Raw genomic sequence first — 14,993 nt, forward strand, 5'->3', positions numbered from 1 at the left:
TTTCAACACCAAATGGCAGTTTTATCTAATAAGTTCATCTTCATTACAGCATTTTAGTACTAGTTTATGGACCAACTGGTAAAAATCATCATTCTTGGACATGTGCATTAAATTGAAAATTTACAAAAGCAAGATCTTCTATGAGAGATTTACTAAAATCTCGAGCGTTTTCAAGGTTTATGCATATTATTTGTTGTTTCTATGGCAACACTATTACTAATTCTACCTGGAATATTATTGATATTTCTCAAAAACAACATAACCTATAACCTGCATAATGTAGGCAAGATTGTATATTGTTATTTGTATCTATGTTCATCAAAATGTTGTCAAAATAAGCACTTTTTAGTAAATATGCAAATTGACTGCTTGTTTCCATGGCAACACATTCAAACGATAATACTGCAAAATTTGAATATATGACATAAAACATATTTGATCTGTTTTCTCTGTACTGTTCCTGAAAACCGGCAGTGAATATTCTTCATAATCAGCACTTTTATCCAGATAACAGAAATTGTGTATCTGTTTCCTTGGTAACCCCATTATGAAATACTATACTAGCCAAATTATTTATATATATATGTGCAAAGTAAAATTTTACTTAGTGAATAAAATTGAGAATGGAAATGGGGAATATGTCAAAGAGACAACAACCCGACCAAAGTGCAGAAAACAGCCGAAGGCCACCGATGGGTCTTCAACACAGCGAGAAAATCCCGCACCCGTAGCCGGTCTTTAGCTGGCCCCTAAATAAAAATGTGAACTAATTCAGTGAAAATGGACGTCATACTAAACTCCAAAACATATAAATGAACTAAAATTCAAAAAACATGCAAGACTAACAAAGGCCAGAGGTTCCTGACTTGGGACAGGCGCAAAAAAGCGGCGGGGTTAAACATGTTTTGTGAGATCTCAACCCTCCCTCTATACCTCTAACCAATGAAGAATAAACAAACACACAGCTATACGCACATTAAAACTCAGCTTAAAAGAAGTACGAGTCCGATGTCAGAATAGTTAAAAAAAGCAACTAAGCAAAATGACAATGATACATAAATTACTAGTAACAAAGGACTACTAGCAGTAACTGACATGCCAGCTCCAGCCTTCAATTAAACTGATTGAAAGATTATGTCTCCGTCATATGTAAATCAAGCACAATCCCTCCCGTTAGAGTTTAGTATCATGCTATCATAAAACATATGGGAAGAACATAACCCGTACTATGCCAACAACTGGTTTAAGAACAAATGTGTTAATTTTCGATGCAAAGACCCTATGAGTGAATCAATATTATTACCAAAATATGCCATATTCAATGACCTGACAACAGTATCGTAACTATATCCCTTCTGAATAAGTCTGTTTAAAGGTTTGGTTAGCTTTTTAGGTGAATGCCGACATTTTTATGCTTTGTAAAGAATATTACCATAAAAGATTGGATGTGAAATAACTGAACTTATAAGATGTCTGCATGTTGATTTATATTTACGAATGATGTACTTGTACCGATGATAAAATTTAGTAACTGTTTTGACTAGTTTGTGATATCGAAAACCCTGGTGTAATAATTTTTCAGTAATACAGAGATTTCTTTCCTTAAAATCAAATACGTTGTTACATTCACGAGCGAATCGAACAAGTTGAGATATATAAACACCATCAGATGGTGACAAGGGAACGTCACCATCTTAATTTGGATAATGAACAATAGGAAATGAAAAATCATCTTTTTTATCATAAATTTTGGTTTTAATCTTCCCGTTTAAGATCCAGGAAAGGGCAGTGTTCATTGTTAGTATTAGCTTTATTTAAAGTCAGTTCAGCAGGATAAATCTCTTTAGTGTACATACTGAAGTCGTCATTATTGAGAGCCAATATATCATCCAAATATCTAAAAGTGTTATTAAATATTTGTATCAGATGTTGTTTCGATGGGTCTTTGCTGATTTTAGTCATTAATTGTAACTCATAACAATACAGAAACAGGTTCGCAATAAGTGGTGCACAGTTTGTCCCCATCTCAATAGCGAACAAAAATGTTATCTAGTAAAAATTCAAGGCCAGTTATAGTATCAAAACAGGTCCAATTGACATAGTTCTTTTGTTTGTTGTTACTAAAAAATGACCTAAAAGAGTTTGAACGTATATATTCGCATTCTGACTTTTTAAATGCCCATTTAATTAGGTGTGTGAATTGTTTCTTTATAAGATTATGCGGCAAGGTGGTATATAGGATAGAAAAATCAAAACTTTGAACAGATTCGAAATCACCAATATAAGCATGCAATTTATCAAGTACTTCCAACGAATTTTTGACACTCCAAAAGTAATTAATTTCACTATTTTCAAAGGCCTTATTTGAACAATTTATTACCAGGTTTTTGATTGTACTAAGTGTAGTTGTAGGTAGAATAGACAGTTAGTAGTGGAACAATGGCTTGAAGACGAAATAAATTTATATTTGTAATGTGTTTTGTGCAGCTTCGGAAGACAGTACATAGTTGGAATTTTCATTGTATTTGATTCTACTTGAAAAGAGGTAGCTAAAAATTTATTTTTGTTACAGATGTCATTTTCCGAATATGGAGTCAGTTCGAATGAAAGTGAATTCGTGATTTCCTTTTGCAGAACCTCAATGTAAAATTACATCAAACAATAATGATATTGTTAGCAGCCTTATCAGGCGGGACAAAAACAATTCCTTGACCTGTTCCTCTAGCTTATGTTTGATACGGGAAATAGGGCTATTATGGTTGTTGTTAGGAGTAACATGTTCTTTTAAATGTTGTTTACGTATATCAACTATGTTCATTACTGAATGAAAAAAAGAATTTAAGGATTTCTTTTCAGCTTTTTCGCATTTTATCCATTTCGAGCAGTAAGTACGGAGTTAGTCGTGGATGATCATGATGATGTTACGACACTCATTCCAATTATTAATTAACGGGGGACGATATTTAGGTCCTTTACTGAGGAATGATTTCAACTCTCGGTCACGAACGATGTTAAGGTCTCCTGTTAGTACATGGGAACTGGGGCCATAAATGTTGTTGAAGGTTGTTTTAGTTTTTCTTACATTAACGAAACAAACTGAAATTTATTTTCAAAATTGTTTAAATTTGTACATCATCATGAAATTGTTTCCATAGCAACACAGTAAAATCTATAATACCCTTATATATAAATGTGTTTAAATTTTTTTATGATAACATTAATTTCTACAAATAGAATTTTTTTTTTTTCTGATTACAGTATAAGGTTTAAAACAATTTTCTTCAAAATTTGCTAAAAGTTATAGAAAAAATGAAAACTAAACATTTTGTATCTATGGAAACGACATAATAAGACACAATTCCCCTTTATTTTTTTCGCGTCGTTTATAAGATAAGCCTATGGTATTTATGAATTCATGGTTGACTTTAATTCGGGTGTTCATAAAAAGTTATAGTGAGCATTGAAAAATGTCGTCAAAAGGGTAGTTTTTACCATATGCGAAACACATAAATGTTTCCTTTTTTATCATTCGTGTTGTTTTGTACAATTTTTAGGCGTTTAATATATAATTTATTTATTGTGTACATGTATCGTTACTCGTAACGATCCAGCGCCCTCATAAAAAAAATTATTGACTTATATCCAGACCTTTTATATATATATATATATAAATGTTAGTTTTATACACTTTAACTTAATGCATAATATAAATAAACATAATATTAATTGATTAATACGATTTCATGTCTACTAACAAATCGAAAAAAAATAATGGATCTACACCGTAATGTTTTATGGTTATTATGCGTGTGTTTACTTTTCTCACAGGACAAACTTATCATAACAAATAATATTTAGTCCAAATTGTCAGTAAATGTTATCTGTAAAAAAGTCCATCTATTAGATACAATGTAAATACTGAAAATAAAAAAAAACTTTTACTTTCAAAAGTGTGCTTTAGACATTATCTCTTAATCATACAAAGTTTCATAAAATTCTATGAAGTTATGACAAAGTATTTGATGTGTAACACACTTTAATACCAAACCTTATCTATTTGTTAAATGTTAAAAAACGAAGTCCATTTATCAATAGGGAAAACTGAAAATAAATATTTTCAAAATTTTGCTCTGGATACTGTATTTAAGTCATAAACAAGCTTCTGTCCAAATTTGACCAAATTCTATAAACATGATAAAGGTTTGACAAAGTTATTGATGACTGAAAAACTTTAACCTTAGATTGAATATGAATGTTAACTGTAAAAAAAAATTATCATGTCCATTTATCAGTAAAATACGGAACATGAAAATAAATATTTACAAAATTTTGCTCTGGATACTATATTTTGGTCATGAAGAAGCTTCTGTCCAAATTTAATCTAATTCAATATAGATTTGACAAAGTAATTGACGTCCAAAAAAACTTTAAGCACAGACTGAACCTAAATTTATAAGAAATCAGTCTTAAGTTACCTGTTTGTAATCTAAGAAATTATAAAGAAACAAAGGTTTCAACTGGCTTTAGCAAAGTTGATCTTTGATGGATTGGACTATAATTTAATTTGTAGGTCCTTTTCTCTCATGTAGCTGATCTTCATCTACGCCCTTGGATTTCAAAAATTCGGTTGTGAATGTCTCGTATGAAGATCAATCCAGAAAAGCGCGTTGAACGCATCAAATTAGGAAAGACTAAGTGTAGTTTTCATTTTTTATAGCACTGGATCCATAGGGTCGTTAGTGGAATATCAGTAATCTTAAAAAAATAGAGAATCCATTGATCCTTCTTATAAAATATTCAAAATCAACTACTGGCAATATTTATAACACTGATGATACTTTTTTACTATTATTATGAAATCTCATATTTCTCCTTTATCAACTCATTAACCTTTGAAATATATATATTATTTGATATGCAAGTTGCCATGTACATGTATGTAATGCCTTAATATGGAGAATTTAAAGGTCTACACACAGACATAGTCTCTCTATTCTCCTCTTTCTTTGAATTGTGTTTTTCTCATGTTGAAATATTTTCTTTCTTTTGTTATTTCTTACTAATCATTCAAAACATCAACCAACTACAATGTATCAATCAATTTATGTGTATGATATACCTTAACTTGCTTAACATGCTTAATACAAAATAAAAGGATATCGAGTAAATGTACATGGGACAAAATCGCACACAATACATAGAAAAAATATAAAATTATCAATGAACAGGGCTTTTATTCCTGTTCTTCATCTTGACAGTTGATGTAGGGGTTTAAACAATAAACAAATCATTCATAACCTACAACAAAGTCAAGACGGCCCCTAGCGTATCAATGTATTCAACTCTACTTTAATATAAAATCTCACTAGAAGCTCATGCAAAACGGCGCTAATATAATACGTTCCAAAACACAATTGTTGTCAACTTAATGCCAAATATATCCTTCAAACGATTCATGGGCTTATACATAGTTATCATGATTATTATTAAAGAAAATAAAAGTCAAATTAGCTATTTCAATAAAATGATAAATCGTAAATTACGCATGGTTAATATTATACCAGAAAAACAGGATATTTTATTAAGAATACACAAGAAACTGCTCAGAGTCTAAAATGACATATTTTGTGCTCAATCAGTAAGGTCAAGCACATATTTTACTTGACAAGTCTCGACAGAATCTCGACAGTATTTATAAGTCAGATTGAGTACTTGATAATCTTGGTATATACTGAACATGCTTCACAACCAGTCTCGACCAGTCTTGACTCAGTCTGGATCAGTCTCGATCTTTACATTTGTTTTGGTTGACTGGGTCCACATCAGCCTATCTATCTGAATTATATAATGATCTTACAAAATGGCAGGTCTTATGCTATTTTGGTTCATTGAAGTCAAATTAAAGGATTTAATTGATAAGTAAAAGAGAACAAGAATTTTCATTTCGGACTAAATTATGATATTTACCTTTAAATGTTTCCATAACTTTTCAAATCAATTTTGATTTTCATAAGACTCTACCACTATCTCAATTTTATATTGATCTTACGAAATACCCGTTTATTTTAATGGTTTGATTTATATTCATTTCTATCTGTATCCATCTGATGAGTTAAGCCTTTTTCAACTGATGTTTATAGCTTGTTCGTATGTTGTACTGTTACACCACTGTCCCAGGTTAAAGGGAGGGTTTCGCCATCGAAAAAATTAACCCTCCCACATTTTGTATGGCCTGTCACAAGTCAGGAGCTGTTATTCATTTGTTGTGTGTTGCTGTGTGACATATTTATTTTTCGTTCATTATTTTGAACATAAATTAGGTTGTTTATTTTCTCGTTTGAATTGTTTTACATTTACATTTCGGGGCCTTTTATAGAAAATGAAAACAACACATTTTAACTTGTATGCTTCAAAAGCGCTTTTTTTGGATTTACCTTCATCAGGAACGCTCAAAGACGAATATTTGAAAGCCAAGGTTGTACAAAAACCGAAACAGTTGAAGAGCTATATTACCAAAAAGGACCTAAAAAGATTAGCCTAATCCATCTAAGGTCAACTTGCCTGAGGGAGTTGAATCCTTAATTTCTACTAATTTCGAAATTTATCAACAAACAATTTATAGCTGACTATGCTGTTTTAGCTTTGCTCGTTGTTGAAGGCCGTAGGTGACCTATAGCTGTTAATTTCTGAGTAATTTGGTTTTTGTGGAGAGTTGTCTCATTGGCAATTATACCACATCTTCGTAAAAAATAAGAGACATGAAAGGTTGTTCTTAAATGTAAATATTGGTTTTTGATAACATTATAATTAACTGCTTTAAGACTATAAGATTTCCCTGTCATTAAACTATCTTTTTCCTAATTGAGTTAATCCGTTTGTTGCATCACATTCCTTATAAAGTCATATATGCATACCATTAAAACATACCAATCAGATGCTAACATGGACAGATGAATAACACTCTCATTCTGTATAATAACTTTGTTTTATAAATTCCTGAGACAGATTTGCAATAAGTCCTAAACTATTTGTTTATTTCTCTGCCCCAGATTATGTTTTGTACTGAAGAAAAAGAAATGTGCTTACTTCATGTACTTTGAAATTCACTTCGTTTGCTATCTTTTGTTTTTGTTTTTATATCAACACACACATTTCGGAAGAAAATCCGGTATACAGTATACTATTCGAAATAATTACTTTAAATAGATAGGGTTGCAATACCATATCAGGTTTAACAATGATGTTTGATACCAGTTAAAATTATTCTAATTGCTGATTGCTAAATTATATGTTATTTTTGCTTCCGATTTTAATGAACATTTATAGTATCACGTTCAGTGCATCGTATCAAATAAGTCTAAAATATAAAAAAAAAAAAAACGATATGATGTTAGAGTGCATACAATTATCAAACATAGTTGGGTTTTTTTTTTTAATTCAGAAATGCAAGTACACAACTTAAAGTACTGATATATTTACATGTTTTATTACCTTTGTTGTTTGTGTTACTATAACTGATTCATAAAGACGCATCTTGTTTGAAAACTATTAATCACAAAAGTTTATGTTAACATCAACAAATACGAAAACTACTCAAAAAATTGTTTCCTTACATAAAGATTTCAACAAAAATTGAATAACAAGTTATCTATAATTTAATAGTACTATAAACTATAATAAGAGAACAGAGCGATTTCTAATTTGCAGTTATATAATTGAAATACTTAGTTTGTGTTATGTTTTCGTGGCCCCACAGAAGAAAGTCCATTTTATAGACATGATAATGTTTACTTTACACTTAGTGTGAATACAAATAGTTTCTAGAAACTTTTCCTTTAAATAAGTGCAAGAACAACTATTTCCGGTATGTATAAGGTCAGTCCCAGCAGTTGACAAAGTTGCATACGTCTCATTATTACCATAACACACTATATGATATACGAATCTGTAGCTATGATAAACTAATCATTACATTCATAGCATACTTTGTTTTAGATACCAATTGTATTAGAATACATAATTTAGTCTTAAATGCATGATTTTTTTTATTAGTTGTTATTGGCTTTGAACTAACTGTCAGTAACTGCGAGTACTCTCAGATCTGAACTAAGTGTCTTTTTGTTGTTGGGATGTACAAGTTCCCGGCCACGTCCACTTTATGTTTTTGTTAGATGTATTTCTATTTGTATCCATCTGATAAGTTAAGCCTTTTTCAACTGATTTTTATAGTTCGTTCTTATGTTGTACTGTAACACCAATGTCCCAAGTTAGAGGGAGGGTTGAGATCCCGCTAACATTTTTAACCCCGCTACATTCTGTGTGTATGTGCCTGTCCCAAGTCAGGAGCCTGTAATTCAGTGGTTGTCGTTTGTTGATGTGTTACATATTTGTTTTAGTTCATTTGTTTGTACATAAATTAGGCCGTTAGTTTTCTCGTTTGAATTATATTACATTTGTCATTTCGGGGCTTTTTATAGCTGACTATGCGGTATGGGCTTTGCTCATTGTTGAAGGCCGTACGGTGACCTATAGTTGTTAATTTCTGTTTTATTTGGTCTCTTGTGAAGAAGTGTCTCATTTGCAATCATACCATATCTTCTTTTTTTATATGTTTATGTTTGGTTGGGTATTCAATTAAACATTGTTTTAATGAAGTATCGTTTTTTTCAGTACGATGATAAAGGTTGAGTCAGCCAAGAAATTGTGAGTATTTCTTTTATTTGACTTAGGATTACGTCGTTCTACTACTAAAATTTGACAAACATAGAAAGATATTAATAAGACTCATATCTTTACTAAGCGCAGCATAATTAATTATATTCTGAAATTTGTGATTTTATTTCATTGTAGGCATTGGTTTGTTGAAAACTTGTAGTTTAAAACAAATAAACAATTTACTATTTGCATTAAACACCCTTTAGTTTTTACTTTTGTATCTTTATAATGAAGCTGACTTTGTGATGTAATATAATTTATAAAAAAAGTAAAGTATTAAGCAATATACTATGTACTATTTAACAATCTTGAAATAAGCGATAAGGCATATCAGCATTCTTTCGATAGAGAATTCGAGTACAAATTTGGCAACTATACAACGTATTATCTATGTTTGATCGACACAGACGTCCAGTACACCGTTTTTGTGCTAGACCATTTATCCTTTTCTACATTGTTTTTCTAGTCATCTAAAATGTTCTTTTACTTGTTAAAACATGATTCATCACCGAATGATCTTTTTTTATACCAAGGAACTTTTTTTGTTGTTCGAATTTTGTTATTTCTAGATTGTCAGAACAAAAGTGACGCATAAAACATTTAGCACAATCTTATATTCTTTTTACTTAGAAGTGTTTGTTCTCACTATTTTCTTTTGCATACTTAAACCATTTAACAATTATTGAAAGTCTTAAAACAAATATTTATAACTAGTTCTTAACATATGGCACCTAAGTGTTCTCACTATAACAATTAGTTTACTAATAGCATTATTCTCTAATTGGTATTTATATACCTGATAAGTACCAGACCTAAATAACATATACGCCAGTGATATGTTTTTTTTTGTACTGGAATGATGCTAGTACTTCACTTTAAAACCAAATTTTCAGATTTATTAAAACCTTAATTTTTTTTGTGTTGTCTTTTAACACTGTGCGGGACAAATTTGCCATTCCAGAATTGGCAAATCTGACTTTGTTGTTTTACAAGATAGCACAAATATTTTTCGTCCAAGTGATAGATAATAGACTGTTGTCACTGTTGTCACTACAGCTGATTAAAAGTACATTTCCCATGGGAACTTTAAAGTTCCCATGGGAAAACAAGAATACTAAAAGTTCCCATGGGAATTAAATTTTTCCTATGGGAAAATTTTTTCTTCAAATGGGAACAATTTTTCTTCCTATAGGAACAAAGTTTCTTCCCAAGGGAACATATACTTTACGATGGGAACATTTCTTCCTTTTGAATGTTTTTTTTCGTTGGTTTGTGTCTGCCAAAATATATTTTCTTTCGTAAATTGTATTGTATAGATTGGGTCGTTAGTTTTCTCGTTTGAACTGTTTCACATGCTTTATGCCGGGGCTTTTTATTATAGCTGACTATGCGATATGAGTTTTTCTCGTTGTTGAAGGCCGTACGGTGACCTATAATTGATTTATCTTTGTCATTTTAACTCTGGTAGATAGTTGTTTCATTGGCGGTCATACCACATCTCCCAATTTGTTATATAAGCATTGTTCAATAGAGATTTAATAAATCTGAACCATACAAATGATATATATTTCTTGTTGCTAGTCAATAAGTCCTTTTGATAATATTTTGTTTTTGTTTTCCTATAAAAAAATTGATGTTTTACAACAAATGTATTCAATATGTAAAAATTTAAGAAGTTTTTTTATAGATCTTTGCTAAAAAATTATCTAAAAACTATATATAATTTGTGACTTCTTGTCTTTCAATTTTTCGTGTGACCTTCTGTCCTACCTTCTTATTGATAAATGTAGAAGGAAAAAGTCATAGGAAATAAAGTCACAATCATAAATTAATAAGTTATTCTTGAATTATTTTTTACCTTGTATTTGTACTTTCTTTTATTCTAAGATTTTCTTTAAAAAAATCTTTAAACTGTTTGAAAAAGATTAGTTGTAGTTAACTTTTTTTTCCTATTATTGAATTTATTGGAAAATAGATGAAAAAGTTTAGAAAACAACTTTATTTCCGGTGCGTAGAAATACCTCACATTTTGATTTTTTATACAAAATACAAGACCCATAAATTAAAAACACTAGAACATTCTGAAATGATATATTTATATAATTAAAACATACAGTCTATTTGAAGATGTGTGTGATAAGGATGATTACCGTTATAATCATTATTACTGATTTATAATCACCTATCAGTGTCCCCAAACAGATATACAAAAGAACTGAGTGAACAATATGGGACGAATAAAATAGTTTTAAATTTAAAACATTTTAACGTGGTACATGTATATCAGAGTATTTTAAAGTATCGGGTATTGTACTATTTTGTTTGAAACCTTTCTGGTTGTGAGATTTATTTTAAGCGTGATTTATAAAAATCATATATAAAAATAAAATATTTAAACCCTAATTTTCCTTCCTTAAATATGATCATATTCAACATGTACTTATCCCCGTGCACACCTCCCCCGCCCATAAAAAATGCATTCAGGGCGGAATAAAAGGAAGATAAAAGGTATATCAAAACGATATAAAATAACGGCATATGCATCTCATGCAACTGCCGTCGTCAGATTATTACTTTCATGTCCACAAGTTCCAAAATGTGACAATTTTTACATTTTGTAAACTCCGTTTTACAAGAAAATCAACGACTGTGTCTTATTATTTATTTTGCGAATACAAATACAGTGTTTACATTTTTTAACCGGATCAATGAGTTTATCCCAAAACACCTGTCTATAGTTGGACTGGTCTATGATGAGCGAACCGGTTAAACTCCGCCCAGTCAAGTGAAATAAATCAAGTAACACTTAAACAATATTTAGTATTCAATATTCAAAATTTCAGAAACATTAAGGCTCTATATTGAAACAAAAATGTGCCTTGCCTACTCCGGTTTCTGTAAGAGGGCACATAGTTTTGGTGTTGCAGGAAAAAGACAATTATCATAATTTCACTATTGTTCTTTAATATTTAGAATTTATCTTGACACAGAGATCATTTGTTTTATTTCATCATAGTCAAATAATTTGAAAGCTTTTCTCCATTTACACTATCTAACAATTCGTCAAGAAACCTGGAGCTGCACTAGATATATATATATATATGTAGCTTCAAATAATGCACTTTTCAGCTATTGGTACATGTACATATAGGACGGTGTCCGTTATAAAAATCATGTAAAAACGCCACGAACCAGACTTGATGTACTGAATTTTTGGCTATCATATGCAAGAAATATTTGCCACTGACGCTCAACTGTTGATTCAGTATTGGTGCTTACATAACTCTTATTTTATATATGAATATATACTCTTATACCAAGCGTTACATCACTACAACTACAACTATTTTCAATAGATTTATATATTATAAATACTTGTATTGAACTGGATTAGCGTGTTTACCCATTTCTCGAAAAACATCATTCCAGTATCAAGATTAAACTTTCGATATTCAGAAAAATAGAAGAAGGTTAGAAAATGGCGACTAAAGAAACCTGCAGACCAGGACGGCATAATGCGGTCAGACAGTTGAACATGCCGATTTTTTAAAAGGTGTAGATTTTGGTCTTACGTAGAGAGTTGTCTCATAAGCAGTCACACCACATCTCCTTTTTTATAAGTATCCAATAAACCTTTTTGTTTCTTCTTCAGATGGGTGTGGTCAAAAACATCTACGTTCTAACATCAAGCCGTTTTAAAAGGAATTTTGTTTTCATTCACGTGTCATTTGTGACTCATTTCTGGCTTGAAATTGAAACTTTAACAATTCTTCACCACCGGACTTTTAATAGAACAAATTGAAAAAGTGGCTCTCAAAATGATTTTATGTCACAAAGGTTGCTCTGGTTTGAGGCAATAACACTTTTTTAAGCATTTCGTTTTAAATGTGGTCTTGAAGGTTGGCGCCTATTAAAACGTTTAAACCCGCTGCGTTTGTTTGCACCTGTCCTAAGTCAGGAACCTGATGTTCAGTGGTTGTCGTTTGTTGATGTGGTTCATAAGTGTTTCTCGTTTTTTATATAGATTAGACCGTTGGTTTTCCTGTTTGGATGGTTTTACGCTAGTCATTTTTGGGCACTCATACCACATATTATTATATCTATTTAAACACAAGATTTGAGCAAAACAGTATAGTATATTTCATATATATAAGAGAAAAAACTTTGCACTTTATGTTTAATGTGACGTGTCTTTTGTCCATGAGTATATCATGGGCATACATATATGAGGGAATGAATTGGGTCCTTCATTTCTGTATTCTTTGTTTTTAGGTCATTTTTCTCTTTGTGCCCATCATTATCTATTCTTTATATTTTAGCTCCCCATTATTCTCTATTCTCTATGTTTTTGGTCCATTTTTCTCCATTCTATTTATTTTAGCTCATTATTCTCTAGTCTGTTAACCACCATCTAGGCCCTCATATATTGCGAGAAGAGAATGAAAAAAATCTATTTTGAAAACATACCTTTTCATCTTGCTTAGGCTGCGCTTTGTTCCTAAATAATCAAGGAAACCAGAAACTGATGAATAGGTATTTTCACAATCGGGGCAATATCGATATATATTTATATTTTTTAATTATCATACCAAGAAAATGATATGTACTAAACATTAAAAAAAAACGCAATCGGCAATTATAGAAACTTTTTTTTAAACTTTTTTTTAAGGATCTGTTGTTTAAATTGAAACATTCGTTGATTACAAACAAAAATTAAAATAAAAATTCAGATGAGGTTTTTATAATCATCAAGTGTGTAGGCTTTACTACAATAAACGGAGCCTTCGTGTATCTTGGGCACCCAGCTGTGAAATCAAAATTCATCTCCCATGCTTGTGAAACAACCTGTCTTTACAGGTAAAATGTTTGTATATTAGAGACAATTAACGGACCTGTAGTAAAACAATGTAAGATAAATGAGATTAATCTGTACAAATTCAGATCTAGTTACATTTTCAAGAATCGCATAATTAAAAACTATGAATGATTAAAAAGATTTAAATATGAATAGTGATAACTGCAATTGATAGATAAAACAAAAATGTTGCTTTTTTTTATTTCATTTGTTTAGTTTTATTTCCTTTTAAAGAGAATAATACCCGATACTGATTAGGTTCAAAAGCGGGAAAAGTGATTAGATGTCGTCTGCTACGGTTAAACACGAAACTGAAGTTTTTTGCTGTTCATCATTTGTTCATTGGCACTCGATAAAATAATGAAATTACAATCCTCAACAGCATGGCCACAGCTGCATGCGGGATTAGGTTTGATATTAACAAGGTGCATATCTGCTTTTAAAGAACTGCGCATATTTCCCAACCGTGTATGAATAATATATAGTTTTCTATCACCACAACTAAAGTAGGAGGGAGCATGGCTGTATTAATATTGCGGGAAGTTCGTATATCGGGGTTTAGATTATTCCATTCAATAGTAGTTAAGATAAACGAAAAGATTTTCTAGTTATATCTAGTCTATAACGGGGAACTACATGGTTGTTACTATTTTGCAAATCATAATCAGATGTTTGACCAGCAAGCGGGAGCATTAAATCGCAGAGATGATCAAGGACAGTCCCGTTATGTAAAGAATAGAACACGTTGAGCTTTCTCGACTTTCTTCTGTCTGTTAGTAATTCCCAGCATATTTCGAAATGTGAAGCTTCCCGACCAGCATACACTGGCAACCAAGTTAATATTCTTTCTGCTCCCAACTTAACATGTTCTAAATTGTTAGAATCTTGTTGAGTACAATTATCCCGTAACGCACATGCATATTCCATAATTGGTCTAATAAATGTTAAGCATATACGAGCAAGAAAATATCTATTCAAAACATATTTCAATTTTTTAAGAACATCTTGCACAATTTATTATTTTTTCTATATGTGTATGAAACTTGCCTTGTTGATACATTCTGTACATATTCCAGCTCGAAGTTATCAAGATTCATGTGTTAAAGCAATACCGTGTGATGATTTTAACTTATTTTAGACTGAATTATGTAAAGTGATGTGTATTCATATTCAATTTATTCAACAAAAGTGTATCACTATCAACGTCGGGGGACATTTTAGCGCATTGATAGGACATTTAGGGAAAAAGAGTCCGTTTTAGCCCCAGATTTTTAACCCATTTCACCGAAAGGTGAAACTATCAGACTAGTGCCATTTTAGAGAAAATTATTTATTCATTGTAGAATAATAAATTTTGATATGGTATCATGATAGCATAGTAAAAATACATCACGTCTAAAAATAGTAGAGCAATAAAAGTCTA

The sequence above is a fragment of the Mytilus californianus genome, unplaced genomic scaffold, assembly GCF_021869535.1.
Source record: "Mytilus californianus isolate M0D057914Y unplaced genomic scaffold, xbMytCali1.0.p SCAF_8, whole genome shotgun sequence".
In the NCBI taxonomy this organism is placed as follows: domain Eukaryota; kingdom Metazoa; phylum Mollusca; class Bivalvia; order Mytilida; family Mytilidae; genus Mytilus; species Mytilus californianus.